A 22970-nucleotide genomic window follows, 5' to 3' on the forward strand; every position below is an offset into this window, starting at 1 on the left:
CAGAATACATTTCTGTTCTTTTAAGCCACCAAGTTTGTGGTACTTCATTATGGCAGCCCTAGGAAACTAATATACCATCAAACCAAATGTTTAATGTCTGTGCTTTTTATTTTAAATAAATACACTCCAATTTTAAAAACTGAAAACAGCTCATTGGAAACAACAAGCTGGTGATGAGGTCTCCAACCTGGCTTATGCTACACCAAATTAGATAGAACACATAAAGGAGAGCCAGCCAATGCTGTTCAGAATCCACATGCAGTGGGAGAACCCAGGCACTGCTCAGCAGGACCCCTCCTTCCCAGTGGCTCTCCCTTCATGCTCATCCGCCACACAAAGCTGTCCCTTCTGCCCACAGCAAAAATGTCTCGTTCACCTTCTCAAACACAAATAACATGGGGACCGAGGGCAGCACTACACCACCTTGCACATGCCCCGTTCAAAAGTGAACCAGCCCACTTCTGAAGGAGCTCTAAGCCTCACAATTAAAGACTGCAGGAAAGCCTGGTTAGGGGCCAAGAACCTTAATCCAACTCTTTGTTCACTCACAAATTTATTATCTGAAATATCAACCTTAAGGAATTTTCCATTCCATTGCTTTCCATAGCCCAGAAACTTACAAAAGGAGAATTTTTATTCATTATTTTGCTTCATCTTAGAAGCCCCTGATCATGAGAACTTGCCAGTCACTTGTCTAAGCACACCTGCAGATATCTGCATGAGCATTAGGGTCAGTGAAGGTCAGGAAGGTCACTGAATACAGAGACCACCTGGCCCAGTCCCAACTGGATGCTCTAATCTCCATCCTGCTCCCTGACATTTATGGCTAAGGAACTTGTTGTGCATAAACTCACTGAATCCTCACAACAAGGCTAGAGATAAGACCATTATTATCTTCACTTTTTGATGAGGAAACTACCGAGGACCAGAGGTGTGAAGTTACTTGTCTGCGGTGGCACAGTAGTAAACCACAAAAGAGGGATTTGAGCCCATAGTGGCCTGAAAGTCTTATTCGCTGGACTGTGCTGCCAAGTGGATGTCTCTTCTTTGGATCAGGCACTGCGTTCCCTAGTGACCAAGAACCCAAAGGTTTCCCTTTGTTACAGATCAAGACTCTTTCAACATATTTTTCCCTTCTTGAGAACCACGAGTCCCAAATTTAGTTTTATAATAGTCCAGAGACTCTAAAAGTCTATTGGGACATCCTCCAAAGCACTACATAAACAAAAATTGAGTGTAACGGGATTAAGATTGTTCAGTTTTGTTTTTTGGGTTTTGGTATGTTTTGTTTTGTTTTGAGATGAAAGTTAACCAAATAACAGAGCTAAACTGAAAAAGGCTGAGATCAGAATCATGCATTTTTTTCCCAACTTGATGGGAAAATCTGTTTCTATTGCCCGTTTCACCAAGGATAAATTTGGAGCTGGGTTTCCTGGAAGAGAATCAAACCAATCTTACTTCAGGAAAGGACACTTCAGAGGAATCCATAGTAGCTGTTGGCTCAGTCAACAGTAAGTTGGCACAACACATTAAAAGACCAAAGGGAATTTATTCCAGCAGTATAGGGATGGTTCAATATTAGGAAATTTCTTAAAACAGTATACCATAATGATAAATCCCAGGAAATCCATAAAAGTTGAATAAGCCTCTGACAAATTTGACAAAAAATATACTTTCCTGATAAAAATCCTCATTAAAGTAGGAATCAATGCATAATTCTTTAACATGATAAAATACATAAATCTCAGTCAGATAAAAGCCAGCATTTTGCTTAAGACACCAGAAGCATTCCCACTAAAGTCAGAAACAACACATACGTGCCCACTATCATTGTACAGGAGGTACTAGCCAGTGCAATTAGATAAGCTAAAGAAATTGCAGATTTAAGAACTAGATGGGGGGATATAATGCACAGCATGGTGACTATAATTAACAATATTGTACTGTATATTTGAGAATTGTTAAGAGAGTAAATCTTAAAAGTTCTCATTATAAGAAATGTGATGAATGTCAACTAAACTTATTGTGGCAATCATTTCACAAATATACATATATTAAATCACTATGTGTTAACACCTAAAACTAATACAATGTTACATGTCAATTATATCTCAATAAGAAAATAAAAAAGAAAGAACTGGATAAGAGGAAGTAAAACTATTTCTATTTATAAATGAAATGGTTATAAGCCTAGAATATCTAAAAGAATCAACTATGAAAGTACTACAAACAATGGCCAGTTAGAAAAGACTCCATAAAAAGATAAAATAACCAGGAATAAACCTATCAAAAAATGTGCAAGATATATACTAAAAAACTGCAAACAATACTAAAGGACACAGATGATTTAAACAAATAGAAAGACATACCATGTTCTTGGATAGGAAGATTCAATATCATCAATATGGCCATTCTCTGAAATTAATGTATAAATTTAGAGCAATCCAAATACATCTCACAAGAGAATATTTAAATTGCCAAAAAATACATATATTTAAAGTGCTTAACCTTACTAGCCATTACAGGAGTGAAAATTAAAACCACAATTAATTACCACCACAAACGCCAGAACAAATAAAATTCAAGACCAACAAAACCAAGTGTTGCAGGAACATGGAATAACTAAAATTCTCAGATACTATTGGAAGGAGGGTAAACTGTTACATATCTATTTTGAAAACAGTTTGGCAGTATTTTCTGAGACTGAACATATGCATATCCCATGCATAAATCCTCTCATAAGTAAATACCCAACAGAAATGCGCATATATGGGCACCAAAATGTTAACGCCCATTAGCAGAACAGATTAAAAAAATCTCACAAATATAATGTCAAGCAAAACAAGCCAGATACAAAAGAATCCATTTATATAAAGTTAAAAAAAAAAAAGCAAAACCAATGCATAACATAAGAAATGATGATGATTACCTTTCAGAAGAGGGTAGGGTAGTAACTGCTTTGAGGCTGGAGCAGTGTTTCTGCATGCTAGTATCACTCTAGTTCCAGATCTAGGTAACAGTTCACTTTACTATGTGATAATTCATCAAGCTGTATACTTAAAACTTATTCCCTTTTCTGTATGTATGTTTCACTTCAATTATTAAAGCAATTCCAATTAAAAAACCAACATGTGTGTAATTATATAATAGATTTTAAAGTTCAAATAGCAAAACAAATAAGCAAGAATAGCCTAAAAGAGGTCTAAGGGTAAGGGAAGCAGTCCTTCCATATATTAAAAGATATTTTTAAATATTATAAACCATAGCAAGCAAAACAGTATGAACATGAGTAGAGAAACCAATGGAAAACAGTAGCAAGTTCTGAAAGAGATCCACATGTGTATGAGAAAAAAACTTATGATAAGCAGCTTACAATAAAGTAGCTTCTCAATTCAGCAGAGAAAAGATAGCCATCTGGAAAAAAAAAAAAAAAGACTGACTCTATACCTCACAGCTTACATCAGGATAAATTCCAAATGGATCGAAACTTGAATGCAAAAAAGGAGGTGGGCATAGCTCAATGGTAGAGTGTATGCTTAGCATGCAGGAGGTTTTGGGTTCAATCCTCGTTACCGCCATTAAAAATAAATAAATAAGTAAATAAATCTAATTATCTTCCCCCTAAAAAAATTGATTAAAAAAACAAAAAATAAATTTATTATAAAAAAGCTTGAATGCAAGTAATAGGAGAAAATAAAGGACATGTTCTGGTATCCTGAAGTGGGGAAGACCTTTGTATCTATGATTCAACATTCAGAAATCATAAAAGAAATAACTGACAAATGTGACTGCAAAAAATATAAATGCATGCAAACAAAACCAACAAACCATCAACAAAATAAAAAAGAAATACAAAACTGGACACAATTTTTATCATAGGTAAAAGTCTGATCTTCCCTAATAGATACTCAGTTCATATCAATAAAGAAAAAGGCAACAATCCAATTTTAGAATAAGCAGAGAGTACTACTAGTAAGTTAGTTGTAGAAAAAGAAATAGAAATGACCCTGAAACATAGTCTAAGTTTAAAACTTTTCATTACAAATTTAAATTAAGACTCAGTTGAGTCGCTGTTTTTCACCTATCAGACTGGTAAAAATCCAGTGATGTGACAATTTGATGAGTTGGTGAAGATAGAGAAAACAGTAACCTCTCACTCAAAGCTGGTGGAGGCGCAAATTGTTATTAACTTATGGAGAGCAACTTGGCAATATCTCTTAAAATTACAAACACAGGTATCTAAAAATCTCATTTCTGGGAGTTTATCCTGCATATATAATAAGCACCAGCCAAATGCCACATATACAAGAAGTGTCTGTGACTGTAGAATAGAAACAACGGCTACCACACAATAGAATGGCATGCTATATTCAGTGAAACAAGCAAGGCACAGAACAGCATGTGTTCTATTTTGTAAACTGACAACAGAGGTGACAAAGCATTATATATATAATATATGTTATTATATTGTATTGCTAATACATACTTTATATAACAAATATATACATGTTGGTAGATGCTTGTATTTGCATAAAGAGACCCTCTATTAGAATAATTCACACTAAAGTGTGAAAGACTGCCAGCTCAGAACCTCCCAGAGATGGTGCATCCTTAGAAGATGCTTGTTAACCCCAACAAGTCTGTAATTTGGTGGGGTTTTTGTCAGGATGATAAAGTGAACTGGAAAAATGCAGATAGAGCAAGACCAGATATTTTGGGGGTCATGAAGGTAGCCATATATTAGGAGATTTCACAGCTTTGCCAAGAATCAGCTTTAATTAGACTAAATCCAATAAACTAAAAACAGTTACCTGGGGGAGGAGGGTACTGGGTGGCTAAGGAACAACAGTAAGAGAAAAACTTTGACTATAGTCCTTTATTACATGATGTTTAAACCTTATGAATGTATTATCTAATCAAAACAGTAAACAGTAAAAGAAGAGCTGCAGTTCCCAAGCTCCTAAGCCTTGATCAAGACTCACAAAAATCTATTCCTGCTCATGTTCCGAGAGCCTTTGTCATTCACTTACCAACAGGTAACAAATATTTAGGAGGAGTTTTATTACCCTGTAATAGCTGACTTTGCCAGAAACATCTTATGTTAATATTGCTATGCAAGACCCTGTGAGTCAGAAAGATCTGGGACAACTAGTTTAACCTCCCTTAAACTTCAGTTTTCTCTTTGGTAGAGCAAAGAAAAAGGCAAAAGAACATCACCAAATTACTGTTAAGTGCTGGTGTGAGCATTTTCAGAAGCCGCAAAGCAGCACTGAACAGGTTCTGTACACACTAGCTGCTCTACAGCCAAGGCTGTGTTGAAATCAATGTTAGACCTGAGTGTTGGTGCTTTTCAAAGGTCAGTGTGCTTAAGGATCACCTGGAGAGGCTGTTAAAACACAGACTTCTAGGCCTAACCCTCAGAGACATAATTCAGTAGGTCTGGGGCCCATGAACTCTCGTTTCTAACAAGCTTCTTCTCCTGGGTGATGCTAATACAGCAGGTTTAAGGACCACATTTGAGTAGTTCTTGTCCAGAGCAGGGCTCTTCAAACTGTGATGTGTGTTCAAATGGCCTGAGACTCCTAAAATGCAGATTCTGATTCACAAGCTCTGGGGTGGGACCTGGGACTATGCATTTCTAACAAGCTCCCAAGTGTTGTAGATGCTCCTGGTCTGCAGATCACACTTTGAATACCAAGGTTCTGGAATATCCAGCTCCATTTGTTTAGATGAGGAAACTGTGCCTGGGAAAAAATAAATGACTTGTCCAAGGCCACTTGGATGGTAAGGGCAGAGATCAGGTGAAACCCATCCAGGATGGCCACTATTCCTCAGCAGAGCCTCCCCTACTGTCCCCAGACTTATACCACAAACCTGCTTAAGTCAGTAAGTGATGCCAACCCTTTAGAAAATGGCATGGAAATTTGCTAAATCATACACAGTCCTCTGTGCTTCTGAGAAATCAGCCACTTTCCACGGAGCTTAGCTCAAATCACAAGTCTGTTCTTTTTAAAAATGCACTTTTGGCCAAATCATTTCTTTAGCTGAGTCACCTCCCCCTCCAGTGACTCACACCTTTGACAGACCCTGCTGTGGAAACCTGAGGAAGCCACCAAGTATTTTTCAACAGTCTGATTCACTTTTTAACTTTGGTCTGATTGTGAGGAAATGAGGGTGATGAGAAGCATAAATGGGGGTGGGGAAGCTAATCCTTGGGAAAGCTGAGGAATTTCCTGATATATGGCTTCCTTATGACCTCAAAACCTGATAGACTTGCTCTGTATGCATTGTTCCCAACTCACTTTACCACCTTGACAAAAAGCCCATCAAATTACAGATTTATGTAAGTTAACAAGCATCTTTTCAAGATGCATTGCCTCTGAGATACCAATCTTTCACCTTTTATTGTGAATTATTTTCATATGGGGAAAGTGGGTGGAATCCTGGACACAAGTTCTCTGGAGTAATTAAGGCAGGGGGACTTACCTGAGATGAAGCTTGATCCAGGAACATAACTGCTTGCAAACCACAGATGCGACCCTGGTTCTGCACCACATTCACCAGCAGCACCCCCCCCCCCCGATGCCTTCAGGCTGTTGAGTGGTTCGTGGGCCTGGTTCTGCCACTAACTTGTGTGATGGAATAAATCACACAGTTTTAGGGACTTTCAGAGCTGAAAGGTTCTAATCCCAGAACTCCAATTTCTAACCCAAAAAACCCATGGTCCCTAAGCCTGTCTAAGCTTGACTTTCCCAGAAGCAGAGCCTGAGACAGGAGTTTGGTTTCACATAAGTTATTGAGGGCGTGCTCTCCAGAAAAACCTTTCAGGTGAAGTAATGAGGGGAGACAGTAGGGAAGGGTAGATCTCAGAGGGTCTGAAGCATTTTTAAATAACACCAGAGTCCTCCCACCCTGAGGTAAGGAGGCTGGGCTTTCATATCCCTGACTAGTCAGTGGTCCTTATAGGGGATGTGACCCCCCAAGTATCTCTGGCAAGGTGGCTTAGAGAATGACATGGGATCTGATGTTCACGGCAGCTCCTCCCACGCTGCAGCAACCAGGAAGTAGGTACAACAGTGGCTAAAGGGGATCTGGTGGGCGCCAACACTTCCTTCCAGTTCTGAGAGCCTTTCCAATGTGTTTCCAAACAAGATGCCCCCAACAGCAAAAAAGACAGAAGGTGAGGAAAGAATACAAGCACTTTCATTTCCAGAAGAATCTTGGAATCTGCACTTAGAATAAATCCTAAGTGCTCCCCTGTCATCCTGGCAAACTGCAAGGTGAACCCTCCCCCAGCTACACCCAATGTCCATGCACTGACCGTCAGTCACACAGCAGACTGACTGCTCCTTAAGGACTTTGTTCCCTCTGCCTATAATGTTCCACCCAGATTTTTGCCCAGCTAGCTCCTTGTTGTCAACTCAAACATTGCCTGCATAGAGAGCCTTTCTCTGGTCATTCCCTGTCACACCCTCTGTGGCACTTATGCATGGCACTGGCCACTCTGACATTGTTTTGACTGTGTTCACTTGTGTGTTATGTGTTATTAGAATGGCCTCTGGGGATAGAGCCTTGTTCTGAACTCCTCACTTACGTCCCCAAAGCCTATGCACACAGGAGGAGGATAACCTGTGATGAAAAATACCTAAGTGAATGACTAGGACATTTGGGCCAGATGCTGAAATGCCAACAGAGAAGGAGAACTAGGTCAGTAAACACTCCACAGCCCAAGAAGCTACAGGGAAAACCAGTCCCAAGGCCAGGTGGGGAAGGAGAGATTCCACCAAGAACTTCCTTGGCTACTTGATTCCTTTCTCCTCTCCCAGATCTCTCAATTCCTACCCTTCAACGTGGGACCAGAGTTAGCAGCCCTGGGGAGATCCTTCACCTTTTTGGAGGATGCAAACTTTTCATAATAACTAGGGGCATCTGGATTCCAACTCTAGCTCTAACTCTGAGCATCCCTCTCACCCCCACCCATCCCGATAGTATCTGGGTGGGGCCCAAGGATCATGCCAGACTGGCAGGGTTGCTGAGAGCACTGGCTGTGGCAGAAGGCTGCTCAAATGCACACCACTGCACACTTAAACCAGTGCAGGGTACACTGGTGCTGCAGTTGCCTCTGTGGCTTCTCCAGCTCCAGAACAGTCTCCAACCCCAGAGCCTTACTGGCTCTGGGTACCTGAACCGCCCAAGACATTACCCAGCACTTCCCACGTGCCAGGCGTTCGCTCATCTGCCCAATGACATCGAATTATCAACCGTATCCCTATCTCATGGTGTCATTATCTCCATTTAATGAGTGAGGAGAGGAAAGCTGAGAGATTCAGCCACTGGCGGAAGGACACACGGCTAGTGAGTGAGGGCCTGGAGTCCAACATCACATTGTCTGCTGGACACTTTCACCTGATTTATTTAAGTGGTTTGTCACCATGGGGGACAGGTCATTGAAAAGAGCAGCCCTGGGAGGAAGGATCATTACCTTCATTTCAGAGAGAAGGGAAACGCTGGTGAGGACCTGGCCCGGTGGGCAGTCGCTGCACTCGGGAACCCCTTGTGGGGCGAGCCGATTGGCCGCGGCTCACGGCCTCCTCACAGTCCAAGTGTTCTGGCGGCCTGGCCACCACAGCTCCGTCTCACAGATGCGGAGATAGAAGCTCCAGGTGATGCAAGGGCTGTGCACTGGTCTCAGGGCGAGGCCTAGAGATTCCTCAGGCAAGACCACATGAGAACAGGGTCTGCCTCACCCCGCATACACACTGCGGGGAGCAGCTGCTACGCCCCAGGTTGGCCCCTGGTTCACCTGGGGCAGCTCACCTAGGGCTGCTATGTCTGGCAGTCGGCGCTCTCCCCACCCTTGCCCTTTTCCCCCTTCCTCCCTCTCCCAGGATGGCTGGAGCAAAGCCTGCTCTCACTAGGGGACAAGCCCCTGGACCCCAGTACCTGGGTCCCTGAGTTCTATTCTAATCACATGTAGTACCAAGAATGAAAGATTTGTTTCACATTTGAAAATCAAGCATTGTAAATTCCCCATGTTGGCAAACTAAAAAAAGGAAAACCTATGGTCACCTCAGCAGATGCAATAGATTTTGTCCTTTTGACTCCTGATGGAAACTCTCAGCAAATTATGAATAGAAGGGGGTTTCCTCACATGGAAAAGGGCATCTATGAGAAACTGACAGCCACATGGAGAACAACTGAATGCTTTTCCCCTAAAATCAGGAATAAAATGAGCTAATAAACGAGTTCATCTAAGCTTGCAGGACACAAGATCAAGGTACAAAAATCCACTGAATTTCTATTTACAAACACCAAAAGCTGGAGACAGCCGCATTGTCCAACAGCAGACGAATGGATAAAAAAATTACAGTAGATCATACAACAGAATGCTACTCAGTGATGGGAAGAATGAACTACTGATGCACCCAAAAGCATCAATGAAGCTCAAAATAATTATGCTGAAAGAAACCAGACAACCCAAAAGAAAGAGTACAAACTGTAATTCCATGTATTTGAAACTCCAGAAAATCCAAACTAATCTATAGGGACAAAAAGTAGAATTTCAAAGGGTACAAGGAAATTTTTTGCAGTGATTGATATAGTCAGTATCTGGATGCATAATCAAATGGCAAATTATGCACTTTTGTGCAGTTTATTGCATGTCAATTTTAACTCAATAAGCCATTCTTCAAAAATTGCATACATATTGCGGAACCTAGAATAGGCAAAATCTAGAGACAGAAAGTCTGTTTGTCAGGGGCTGGAGGGAGGGGGAATGAGGGAGTGGTTTAATGAGTACAGAGTTTCTGTCTGAGATACTGAAAAAGTTGTGGAAATAGTGATAATGGTTACACAACATTGTGAATGTGCTTAATGTCACTGAATTATACACTAAAAAATGTTTTAAATGGTAATTTTTAAGTTATGCATATTTTACCACAATAAAAAAGTAAAAATAACTGAAAAATATTGCATATAAGTGGACATTTGCATTTGAGGGGAAAGAGGAGGGAGCTGTCTCTCTATGCCCCCTCCACCCTCAGTCCTTTTGACCTGATCACACTGTCCTGAGCATCTATTCCCTGTCTCACCTCCAGCTGGGAGATCTTTCAAATCTCAGGCTTCTAACACCCTCTGTCTCCTGACTGATTCTGGTTTAGGCACAGCCGATCACTGCCAGGACTTGGGCTGAGTCATTCCCTTCTTTACCAATTCAGGAATGTCCTCAGTGGAGAACAATGGGAAAATAGAATTCTCGGTGAACAGAGCAGCTTTGTTTCTCATTTTTTGGTTCACAGAGGACAGATTGTGGGGACTTGAGCAGGCTGCACAGAGTGCCAGGAAGCCTGGCTTTGGACCTGGAGAGCAGATCGGTTCCTTACTCTAGGCCTCACTTTACCCATCTGAAAAGTGGAGTTGAGAAGCTTTTCTTCAAGCTGGATGCAGAGGCAGAAGTGGTAGAGGGGAAGTAAGGATGTGTGCAGAGGTCCCTACCATTGGGAGTGTCCTGGTCGCATGAGGCCTGTTTCCCTATAAAGGTTTGGCCTCATATTTGTTGAGTTTGGGTTCAAGCCCTGCTCTTCTGAAGCTGCTGGCAGGGATGCAGGCCCTGGTGTACAGGCTCTGTTCTGGCTCATCATCAGACTTGCTCTGTTACACCTTCCAAGAGCAAGGGGCCTATGTTTCATAACAGCTATTGCAACTATAATTAAACAATCATGCACTAGTAGTTTCACATCTCTCCCCGCTGCTGGAGCATAAGCCCCACTGAATTCCTAGCTCCATGCCTATCATGAAGAGAATTCAATCTCTCTGTTAACTAAGTAAGGCAGGAAGCTCTGCGGTGGAGGTCTGGGCTGTATTTTCTAACATGCATCACTATAGCAGCCAAAGGGGAATCAGACGCAGCCGCCTGTGCCTGAGCCACTTGGAAAGGGAAGGTCTCAGACCACGGGGGAGTAGCCAGCCTCCTTGTAAGGCCAGCTGCATCCCCTCCCCCTCCTCACATATACCAGTCTGACCAGGACCTACCATGGTTCCACCACAACCCCCACGCCTGCCCCTGCCACCTATATGAGAACAGAAAACTTGTTAAATGGGTCATGAAGTCTCTGCATCAGACTTAAATTCTGTTCTATGTGCATTTGTGACCCATGCCTCTCCTGTGTGTTCAGGGCTGGAACACAAAGATGAAAGCTGGGAACCCAGCCTGGAGAAGCTGACACTGGTGGGGAGGCCTGGTCACAGAGCAGGTGGGGGAGGGAGCACAGAGAGGACAGGGGGCTGGGAAGGGGTGGGCTTCACCACCCCTCTAACAGATGGGTCTCACAAGGGGACCCAGTCTGGGCAAGGAGGGGTCTTCTAGAATTCCAGAAATATTTTTTACCACAGATAGAGGCCTACAGACTGACACCCAGGCCCAACTCTCCTCAACAGGGAACACAATGGTGGGCAACCTTGGGTTCTACCTGCCTCCCAGTCTTTCCCACAGTGGCCTCAAACCCAAACACAGGCCAAAACCCAGGAAGAGGCAAGGCATGTTGTTGTGCAATTAATCTCCAGGACTCTTCATGTTGCAAAACATTAACTCTACCCATTAAACAACTCCCCATTTCCCCCTCCCTTCACTCCTTGGCAATCACCATTCTACTTTTTTTCTCTATGAATTTTCCAGCCAGGAATAGCTTTTATGTTCATTTCCTGGCCTGGAGTCTCTAGGATCACATGAGTAGTGTAAATTTGATCCCAAATCCAAAAGAGGGCAGATGTGTGGTTATACATGTCTCAGAGGAAGCCTTCCCCTTCTCCAACCAGACCCAGTTCAGATTAGAAAAGATTCCTTCTCTGCCTCTGCCAGTGGGTGAATTTTTTCTGACCTAACTTTCACTGGAGGCTTAAACCTTCAAAGGTCCCGGCTGCCTGTGGGGGTCTCCCTGATTCATGTAGGCTCAAAACTTTGACCCTAGTCCCTGGATTATCCAGACCAGCGAAGGGCCCTCAGGGAAGGCAAAGCAGCCTCTCTCTCTCCCAAATTCCTTTACAAGACTCTCCCATTATTTCCATGCAGCTAACTATGCATAAGAAATGTGCTGGTTGTTCTGTATCCTAAGTTTCTGGATGTTTCTGTAGTGTTTTCCCACAAAACCATCAAATCATCCATCCTGCTGAAAAGAAGCCTCACTTACATTTCTTTTTCCTTGTATTGGTTTTTAACTATAACTTTACATGGGTTTTTGCCTTATTTCTCCAATGAAACTAGAGCTCTGGTGTTCACCAGGTAAAGCCTCCAGTGAACACAGAGGAGATGCTCAGTGGAAACTAGAAGAATGAGGGAAAAACAGCCAGAGCTCCCAGTCAAGGCTGGGGATGGCCACAGAGATGGAGCTCCCTCTGCTTCAGGGATGTTTGGGGCCCATAAAATCTGGGTTAATAATGTAGGCAGTGTCCACAGGAAGAAGTTGGAGCTACCTCGGCTTGAATAAAAGGACTAAAAGGACACTGATGATGATGATCATCATAACAGCTAATATTAATCACCTTATATCATTTAATCCACACCTCCCCAACACACACACATCAGTACCAGAGTTACGGACTCTTCCCCTCACTTTAAAGACAAGAAAACCAAAGCAGAGGAAGTTAAACAACTTGCCCCAAATCACATAGCTAGCAAATGGGACAAGTATTAAGTCTAAATATGTGTGATCTCAAAGCCTGCTATAGTTTGGTACTGTCCTGCCTGTCCAAAATTGACTCCTGTGACACCCAGTTTCTTGGCTCCATACCAATGACCTCTTTGCTGTCATGAGCATCTGCCATGTGGGCCTCACCTCCATGCCTTGTTCACTTTATCCCCACCTCTCCCTCCTCTGTCTTCTCTTGTCCACATTTTCCACCCTTCATCCTCTAGCTTAAGTCTCTACCCCTTCTTCCTGCCATGAAGCCTACTTTAACCACTTTTGGCCAACTTTGATATATCCCTTCTGCAAACACTTAATGCATTTATCATCCACACCATAGAGACTAGCCTTGAGCTATTCTGCATATGTTCTCTGGACCTCCTTCCGAGATCACCAACTAGCCTGTGATTTCCATAAGGGCGGAGAACTAAATCCCCTAGAGTCTAGGATGGTTCTGGGCATATAGTGCCTGCTTACTAGCCATTGATAGTGAGACACTGCACACTGAATGCACAATAGGGCTCTTAGTGTTACCATATTCCACTGATTCTAAAGCATACCTTTCCCCCCTCTCTCCAGATTTTAACCTCTTTGAAATCAGAATCAGTGGCAAATCATAGTTTAACTGACTTTTTTTCTTATCTTTCTCAGTGTCATCCAAGGAACGTTTCCCAGCTGCGGGAAGACACTGGAAAGCACCTGGCCCCAGCCAGCCTCTGCTGGGCCAGCTGGTCTGCTGGCCTCTATGCAGAGCCACTTCACTGGGGCCTCGGACAGCCCCTCAAGTGGGAGGTCTATGGAGCCTGAGACCCAGGATGTAGAGGTGGGAAGAGGCCTGCAGAGTGAGGGGTCCAGAAAGACCACTGCCCTAACCTAGTGTATCCCTTAGGACCCTGGGGAGCCCCTAATCACCTTCTTCATCAATAAAATAGCACTACCCAGGCCCACTCCCAGGGTGACAGTGAGGGACCAGGAGGTAGTGGGAGAGGAATCTTAAATGTACACTACTCCCCCAAGCAGCAAGTGGCACTAATATTACTGTTATCAGACCAACAACTGACACAGAGCCACCATGGCAGCAGTGGAGAGAGAGAAAGATCTGAGCTTCTGAACACGTGACTTAACCTCTCCGAGCCTCAGTCTCCTCATCTGAAATATGGGAAAATAATAGGTCTTCACCTCTCAGACTATGAATTCCTTGAGACGGTGCCTAAACAGGGCTTAGCACCCCACCTGGCATGGAGCTGTCCTTAAATGATAGCTCCTTGTGCCTTCATAAGGTGAATGCCCTCCCCTGCTAACTGGATCATTCTGGATAAATCACTGTCCCTGTCAGGGCTTCCTCTGTAATCCTGAGGACAGAGGATGCTACTCACTGCCACCATTAAGGACAGCACTTACTGACTTGCAGGTGCTAGCCTGGGAACTTGGACAAACTGAATCATGCGGACAAGGTCTTGGCAATCAGAGAGGTGGGCTGGAAAAAACACGGCTGCAAAAAAGGCAGAATGAACTCAACAGATATAGGAAAGACTTGGAGCCCTGAAGAGAGTTGTCAAGGAAGGTCCCATTAACTGAAGGAGAAGTGAGTGACAGGGAGCCTTGCTCCTAATCAAGGCCAGTGTTGTTTGCACAACGTTATCCTTGAACCCTGGAGACCTAAGCAGGTGGGGCCTGGCTATGCAGAGAAGCCAGCCAGAGGGAGGGGCCAGAGCTGCTAATCCCTACCTGTGAGAGTGTCACGACCCTGGACTGTCAGCCAGGAGCAAGGTGGCAGGGAGTAGCCAGTTTGCAGAGGCAGATTTTGGAGATTTCCACCTAGCAGAGTGGGTGGGAGCCAGACTGCCTGGGTTCAAATGCCAGCTCCACCATCTATTGGCTGACCTTGCACAGGAGACTTAACCCCTGGGCCTCAGTTCCCAGCTGTAAAATGGGGGTGACAGTAGTATCCACCATACAGGGTTGTGGTGAGTATTTGAGATCAAGCCCATTCAGCACTTAACACAGTGTGTACCCACAGTAAATGGCAGCAGCTATTATTACTGATTTTTACAAGAGGGCTGGTAGCAAGGCTTCCCACCTATCTGGCCTCTCACTCTGACTTGGGTCCACGTTTACATAGGGCTGTTACTTATAATTTTGTCTGGACTGGATCACATCAGAGAGGCACAGAGCCTAAGAGACCCTCTGGCTCTACTCCCACCTCATGCAGGAGTCTCCTCTGCAGCTTGCCCGCCTCTCCTTACACGCTTTCACTAACGGAGAACTCACCACTCATAAGGCAGCTTGCTTTACATTCAGACACTGATCACTCACTAGGTGGAGCCAAAATCTCCCTGCAAACTGCCCCTTAGTAGAAGTGATCTTTCCGCCAGAGACTTTCCAATGTCTGGAATCCACCTATCCCTCAAATGCTAGGAACCCTCTGAGCAGGGCCTCAGTCATTCCCCCAGGAAGCCTCCCTTGAACCCCATCCTGAGCATCTTATGTAGAATGGCATAACTGCTCCCCACAGGGACACAGAAATCCCCTCCAATGCCTGGGTCCATGAGGCAGAGTCTTGGACGTCCCCAGACCTGACATTAATAATAGTTCACATTCACTTGCCTTACCCAATCTTCACAAAACCCCTGTGAGGCATATTCTACTTTAAAATTGTGGTGAAACACACATAACATAGAATCTTAACAATTTCTAAGTGTACATTTCAGTGGTATAAAGTACATTTACACTGTTATACAACCATTACCACCATCGATCTCCAGAATATTTTCATCTTGCAAAACTGAAACTCTAAACCTATGAAACAATAACTCCCCCATGCCTCCCTCCCCCAGCTCTTGGCAACCACCGTTCTACTTTCTGTTTCTATAAATCTGACTACTCTTAGGTACCTCATATAAGTGGAATCACACAGCATTTGTCTTTCTGCGTCTGGCTTATTTCACTTAGCGTAATGTCCTCAAGGTTCACCGTGTTGTAGTGTGCATCAGAATTTCCTTACTTTTTAAGACTGAATAATATTCCATTGTGTATACATATGTATGTGTGTGTGTATATATACATGTTTTGTTTATCCATTCATCTGTCACTGGACACTCTACTTGCTTCTATCTTTTTGTCTATTGTAAATAAAGCTGCTATGAACATGGGTGCACTAATCTCTCTGAGACCTCGCTTTCGATTCTTTTGGGTATATACCCAAATCAGAATTGAGACTGCTGGATCATATAGTAGTCCTATTTTTAATTTTTTGAGGAATTGACAAACTGTTTTCCATAGCGTCTGTACCGTTTTACAATCCTACCAAAAGTGCACAGGTTTCCAATTTCTCCACATCCTGGCCAACCCATGTTATTTTGTTTTGTTTCTGCACAGTAACCATGCTAATGGGTGTGAGAGGGTATGGGGAGAGCCTATGTTTACCATACTTTATAGCTGAGGAAAGCGAAACAGGAGAGCAGCCCTGACTTGCCCAAGGTCCCATTGGCAGCACACAGCAGAGCTAGGATTTAAGCTCAAGCTGTTTGCGGCTGTCCAGTGCTCTCAACAGCCCCCATTCCAACAAATCCCTGATGTCCAACTGGTCAGTGACCACCCTGGGCCCCCCCAACATCCTCTGAGGTCCGTCCAAAGAGGCCTGGCCAGGGAGGAGGCAGTGACCTTGAAAAAGAAACTCCCCACTGCCCCAGAGTGCAAGACTAACCCCAGTGCCAGGTGACCCTGCAATTAGTGTTTCAGCAAAGGCCTTACCATGCACAGCTTGGAGGCGTCTTCTGGCTGGGCCTCCCTTTCACGGTGAGCTGGAGTGGGGGGCCAGCCCAGGGTCCTGATGAGGCTGATGAGGCTGGTGGTGTCTTGAATTATCTTGAGTGAGAGCAGGGGTGGCATAGGGCAAGAGCAAGGAGCCAACCTAGGCAATGCAGGGCGGCCTGCAGACTCTCAAATCTGGTGGAGCCGAGGCCTAGTGCAGCTGGAGCATGGGGTGGGGTCACGTGAAAGGTGAGGCCAGGCACACAAGGTGATCCAAGCAACTAGCAGCTGACGCAGGGTCGGGTGGATCCTCTGCGCTGCTTCATCCCACCTGTGTGACTGTGGGAAGCAAGGAGTCTTCCCTGCACCTCAGTTTCTTCATCTGTAAAATGAGGGAGACTAAGTCAAACCTTGTAGGGAGCTGTTGGCATTAAATGAGCACCAGACACACGGTGCCTGGCTGAATAGCGGGCACCAACAGCACTGGCCACCACTGCCTCCTCCCTCACCTATCCCACATTTCTCTGCCTCTCACCATTAGAGGGCAGGCAGAGCCTTGAGATTAAATATCCAGCCCCCGAGGTGAATCTGAGGAGTAACACATTGAATGTATTAGTTCTGGACTGATTCTTACGAAAAAAACACCATACCAGTAATTCCTTCAGGTAAACAAAAACATGGTCACAACGATGTTTGCCACTGTATTCTTTATAACAGTGATAACTTGGTAGCACCTGAATTTCCTCTGTAGGGACTAGCTGGATTACCATTCTACCATGCAATGGGATCGTTAGTAGGTGGCCACTGTAAAGAATGATGAAGACCTATATTTCTTATCATTTCCATAACATACATCTGAGTGGGGGTGGGGAGGTTATAAGAGAAAATCAAGTATAGATGATCCCACAGGACAAAGTTGTGTGTGTATATACATAGAGACCATTGACGCTCCAAGTACAGTTTCCTGATCAATAACAGTAGCATCACTTATGAGCCTGTTAAAAATATAGATTCTTGGGCTCATCCTGGGCCTTTGTAACCAGAACTTAACAAAATTCCGTGATTCAAGTGCAGGTTACAGTTTGAGAAGAGATGAAGTAAGGCATTGTCTGGAGAATTGCTCAGTAAAATATTATTAGGGGGTGGTTTCCTCTGGGAATGGGATTGAGATTTTCTTTTCTTCTTGTGCTTTTCTGAACTGTTGGCATTTTAAAATAATAGGCAAGTCATAAAAATAATAAGGCTTATTAAAATGCTTGCAAAGGCTTAAGATTGAAAACTATAAAACTTCTAGAAGAAGAGCAAAAAGCTTTGTGACATTGGACTTGGCAATGATTTCTTACATATGACACCAAAAGCACAGGCAACAAAAAGCAAAAATAGACAAACGGAATTGCATCAGAATTGAAAACTTCTGTGCATCAAAGGACACATCACCACAGTGAAAAGGCAACCTTGGAATGGAAGAAGGTATTTGCAAATACGATGTAGAGTTAAAGTCCAGAATATATAAAGAACTTCTACAACTCAATAACAAAAAAATCAAATAACCTGACTGAACAATGGCAAAGGAGTAGGGGAGAGTGATAGCTCAGTGGTAGAGTGAGTGCTTAGCATGCATGAGGTCCTGGGTTCTATCCCCAGTAGCGCCGTTAAAAAAAAAAAAAAAGGCAAAAGACTTGAACAGACATTTCTTCAAAGAAGGCGTACAAATGGCCAACAGGTATAACAAAAGATGCTCAATGTCAGTAATCATCAGAAAAATACAAATCAAAACCACAGTGAAATATCACCTCACACCCATTAAGAAGACCACTATCAAAAACCCAGAAAATAACAAGTGTTGGTGATGATGTGAAAGAATTTGAACAATTGTGTACTGCTGGTAAGACTGTAAAATGCTGCAACTACTATAAAAAACAATATGGAGTTTCCTCAAAAAAATTAAAAACAGAATTAACATATGATCCAGCAATTCCATTTCCAGGTATATACCCTAAAGAACTGAAAGCATGGTCTTGAAGAGATATTGGTATACCCATGTTCATTGCTGCACTATTCACAATAGCTAAAACATGGAACAACATAGGCATCCATTGACAAAAAAATGGATGAACAAAATGTGGTATATATACATATATACAATGGAATACTACTCTAAAAAGGAAGGAAATTCTGATGTAAGTTACAACACAGATGAACCTTAAGGACGTTATGCTAAGTGAAATAAGCCAGGTACAGAAAGACAAATATGGTATGATTCCACTTATATGAGGTAACTAATAGACAAATTCACAGAAACAGAAAGTAGAATGGTGATTGCCAGGGACTGGCTGGAGGGAGAAAGGGGAAATTATTGTTTAACGGTTACTGAATTTCAGTTTTGCAAGATGAAAAAGTTCTGGAGATTGGTTTCATAACCATGTAAATATGCTTTAATATTTTTGAACTATACACTTAAAAATGATTAAGATGGTTATAAATGCTTATGAAGAGATTTTTATGATCTGAGAAAGTAGGAAGACAAAGAAGCAGGAAAGTTCTGGCTCTTGGAAAAGAGGGAAGGGCAGGTGTGGCTACAGGGAGAGGAAGATTGAGATCTGCAGGTGATAAAGCCAGAAGAGGGGGCTTGGATGTGGTGAGAGAGTCCTGGACCAGAATGTGGATATTCTCATGCTATGACAGACAACACGCACCCAGAAAGCCTTAGAGCAGGGCCTGACCTTTCTGAACAGCTGCCAGGCAAGTTCACATCTCTTTGGCCTTTCAAACTCATCACTTTGATCTCAACTTTGCTAACTGTACTACATTCCTTCTCATCTACCTCTTCATCACCTGAGATGGCCCCAAGGGGGAAGTCCCGGCGGGTTCTCTAGGCATGGCAATCAAGCCCTTCCTGGCTGAGATGCACATACAGCACTCCTCTAGCAGTCCCTGGGAAGCTTGGGAGGTAGATTCCCAGGCTGACTACAGCTCTGCTCCCAGGGGCACCACCATCCAATTGTGGGACATGGCCCTCAGGCACAAATGTGCAGAACTGTCGGAGCCCACAACTTCCCCTGGGATTGTCACAGGCCTAGAGGCCACAGTTCTCAGACCTCCATGGATTTTCTCAAGGCCAAAGGGCCAGACTCTCCACCTCAGACAAGATGCCTCTTCCTCCCAAGGACAAGGGTGGGTCATGGACAGCCACCATGGACAGTGTTGCAGGGGCGGGGAGAGAAGAGGGGAATGTGGGCTCCAGAGACATTTTGCAGACACACAGAAAGAGCTGTAAGAAACCTGAATGCCCTGATCTCTCACCTGAGGCAGGAGAGGAGATGCACCTACTCTGGTGGTGGAAGAAATGGGACCAGAACTCCAGAACCCAGGGCCCCAACTCCCAGGCCAGGCTTCCCATCACCAAGCCTATCCTGAGAATCCCATTGTCTGCAATGATTTATCTTAGGTATCATCAATGCCCCTAAGATAGAGTGGAAGGCTGGGGCATTCCAGGCCTCTAATATCATCTTCTACCCACCCAAAGCTGCCATAAGGGGCATTCCAAAATCCACTTGAATCCCCCCATCCTTGAGATGAAGCCCATATTCTACTTAACCTTTAAGGTTCTTCAGATTTGGTCTCCACCACTTCCTCTCATTTCCCTTCACCCAATTCTGCAGCCCTCCTGAACTTCCCACCCCTTCCCAAACCACTTGTTTTTTAGCACTTGCTACTCCTGCTTCCTCCCCATTTTCTGCCTAACAGACTGTTCTTCCTTCTTAAGCAGGGAGCTGTCCCCGAGTGCCCAGGCAGCTGTAGTCAGTCTCCTCTGTCCCTCAGGATGGACTGTATGCCTGTACCAAGAGCAGGGAGCCTGCATAATCTCTCTCTCTCTAGCTTCCAGCACCATGATCAGCCAGCCTGATAAATATTTGTTGACCATGAACATGAGTTTTCTGCCAGTCTTTTATTGATAATTCTGGTACTTTCCCAAAGGCTCTGGAACATGGCCTTGACCTTTCACAGTAATGGGCCCCTAAGTGCTGGCTGTTTTACCTATGTTACCTCATGTAATTCTATGGCACAGGTATTAACATTTCCATTTTATAGATGAGGAAACTGACACTCAGAGGGGTCCACTGACTGTGCACTGCTGGGATTTGGTACAGCCAGGATTAGGGCCCCACCTGGTCTGTGCACATTCCACTGTGCCTCAGTGTGGTCTCTCAGTATCCTACCAGAGTGGGGAACAAAAGGTGTGCCTGCAGACTTCTGAGGAATTCTCCACTCTGCCCAGGGATCCCTTAAACCTGCCCTTCAAGGAAGGTGGCTAAAAGATGGGACGGGTGGCATCCAGGTCTGATGGCAGAAGGCCCACAGTCTGGGGGACCTTCAGAAAGAGACTGACCTGAACTGCTGTTCCCTGATGCATAGATAGAAGCCTAACTTCCAAAGCAAAACAAAATAAAACAAAAACCACCTCTAACAGATAGCTGAATCAGAAGAGGGGAAGGGGTCAAAAAGATGCTCTTGAGATGACTGTCTCAATTCTGCGCAGCTTGTAAAATGACCCAGAGAAAGCCCCAGGTTTGAAAGATCCTTCGAGGAGTACTTATTAAGAACCCAATGTTGTTTTACAAATACTATCTCTGCCTTTCCTGTACCCTAAGGAGATTTCTAATCTGTATTTCACATGTAAAGTATTTGAAGTTATTAAGTGAGAGTTGAAGGTTAGGCAGTTATGCATACAAACCAAGCTCTCCTGCCTTCAAAGGACAAAGCTTAACCACTGTACTAGACTGCCTCCATCCCCCTTCCTGAAAAATTCAGAGAAAACAAGTTCCCCACCCACTCTTTCATGCCATCAGTCTTGAAAATTCTCATGAGGAAGCTGACCCCTTATGTAACATGAGCTGAGTTACAAAAATGTTCTTGCCCTTTGCCCCAGGTATTTATTCTGGATGGAGAATAAAATCCAAGGAGATATTTTTTTTTAAATCTGAAAGACGAAAAAAGTTATATCCACAGAGTTGTCCATAAAAGTTCAATTGTTAATTCCAAAACACCTGGAAGCAATCTAACTTCACAAATGATGGACAAAGGCTGCGTATCCTGGGATGGGCTTGTTAACGTGGCGGATACACATGGACTTTAAAAATCAGTTGGTTTACATGCATTTAGAATAAAGGCAAAGTGTAAAAGGAGAACATTTCATTTTAATTTCAGAATACCATCTGAATAAGGAAGGTTCACTTATGCCATTTTATCTTTATGCTTTCCTTTAAAGAATTTTAAATCAATTTTTGATAAGGTAATTCATGTACATAGTTCAGTACATGGTACATTAAAGACTAAAGATCTAAAGCAATATCCAGCGGAGCAGCCTCCAGTAACCCATGACAACCATTTAAGAATGTGGGTTTGCTGATTTACAAAACTCAGAAGGGAACACAGAGAGAAGTAACTTGCTTTATGGTTATTTGGATCTGCTGTTTTCCTGCAAGGCTGATGAAAGCAAAGGTTTAAAAAAGAAACAGAACAGAGAATTCACACCATTTCTCTGAGATGTAGTTCAGAGCTTCCTGCTGGGACTGTCTTTTTCAAGTCTAGCTCAAATCCCTCTTGCTGTAATCTGTGAAGGAAGCTAAATTGGGGTGGACAAGTCAGGCAAAGAAAACCATGAGAGAGAAAACTGACCGCTTTCTTACCTGTCAACCTACCAGGCTGCAGTCTTCTAGGGCTCTGCTGGCAGCTTTAAGGGGCTCGGAGCAGGTGCCTAGGCGCTGGGGGCAGTGGGTGCCAGGTGGGAGAGGCTGTGGCTTCCCCTAGTCCACAATCCAGGCTTCCCGACTGGTGGGAAGGGCGGGGAAAGCAGGCCACTGCAATTCAGAAACTGGAGCCAGCAAGGGCGGGGCAGGGCCACGTGGCCTGTCTGCCTTGGACTGTGGAGTAGGAGGGGGCCACAAACCCGGAGGATCAGTCGGGAACCATTATGAGGACGCCCTTTAACGTTAATGGTGGCAGCCCCCCAAACCAAGTCCTGGCTCCCAGGCAGTTTGGGCCATTTTAAGGGACTATCCCAGCTCCTCTCCAGAACACATTTACTCTGACAAAAACTATTCTACAAAACTGAGTAAATCTGGGTGATTTGATAGTGACTAGAGGGCATATCTACGTAGGGGAAAAAACATTACTAAAAAGGCCTTTGATAAATATCAGTGTTGAGGACCACTCACTCAGTGTACAGATGGATAAGTGAGCCTAGAGAGATGAAGTATTTAACCCAAGATCACACAGCCAGAGGGCTCACTTCCCCAAAACTCAGGGCTTGTCCTGGTATAACATATGGTCTGGCACAGCACTTGTGGGAGTTCCTGATGACACAAGAGAGGCACTTAAACCCATCTCCAAGGACTTTGACTTTGCCTGGGTCAGAGTGAGTGCTGAGAATGGCTCTGCCAGCAGAGTTCTGTGGGCACCAGAGGGGCAGCTCTATCTCTACCCTAGTTTTCAGAGCAAGCTCCCAGATTTATTGTTATTTGGAGTCTTCAAGGG

General features: G+C 43.9%; 1 protein-coding gene across 7 annotated transcripts in view; it reads right to left on the reverse strand.

The window, feature by feature from the left end:
- The window catches only part of IL34 (interleukin 34), a 46013-nt gene extending 23726 nt beyond the window's left edge, over window positions 1-22287 (reverse strand). For 2 of the 7 annotated variants that reach the window (XM_032486712.1, XM_014551370.2), the window contains exons 1-2: window positions 22124-22286; window positions 16434-16815 (exon numbers count right to left, since the gene is read on the reverse strand). The gene's annotated coding sequence lies outside the window, so the exon portion shown is untranslated. Of the gene's footprint in view, window positions 1-16433; window positions 16816-22123 lie in introns of all 7 variants that reach the window. The other 5 variants (XM_014551356.2, XM_014551361.2, XM_032486711.1 and 2 more) reach the window with 4 other exon arrangements.
- Window positions 22288-22970: the final 683 nt, after the last annotated feature.

The sequence above is a fragment of the Camelus ferus genome, chromosome 9 (assembly GCF_009834535.1).
Source record: "Camelus ferus isolate YT-003-E chromosome 9, BCGSAC_Cfer_1.0, whole genome shotgun sequence".
NCBI classification, from domain to species: Eukaryota; Metazoa; Chordata; class Mammalia; order Artiodactyla; family Camelidae; genus Camelus; species Camelus ferus.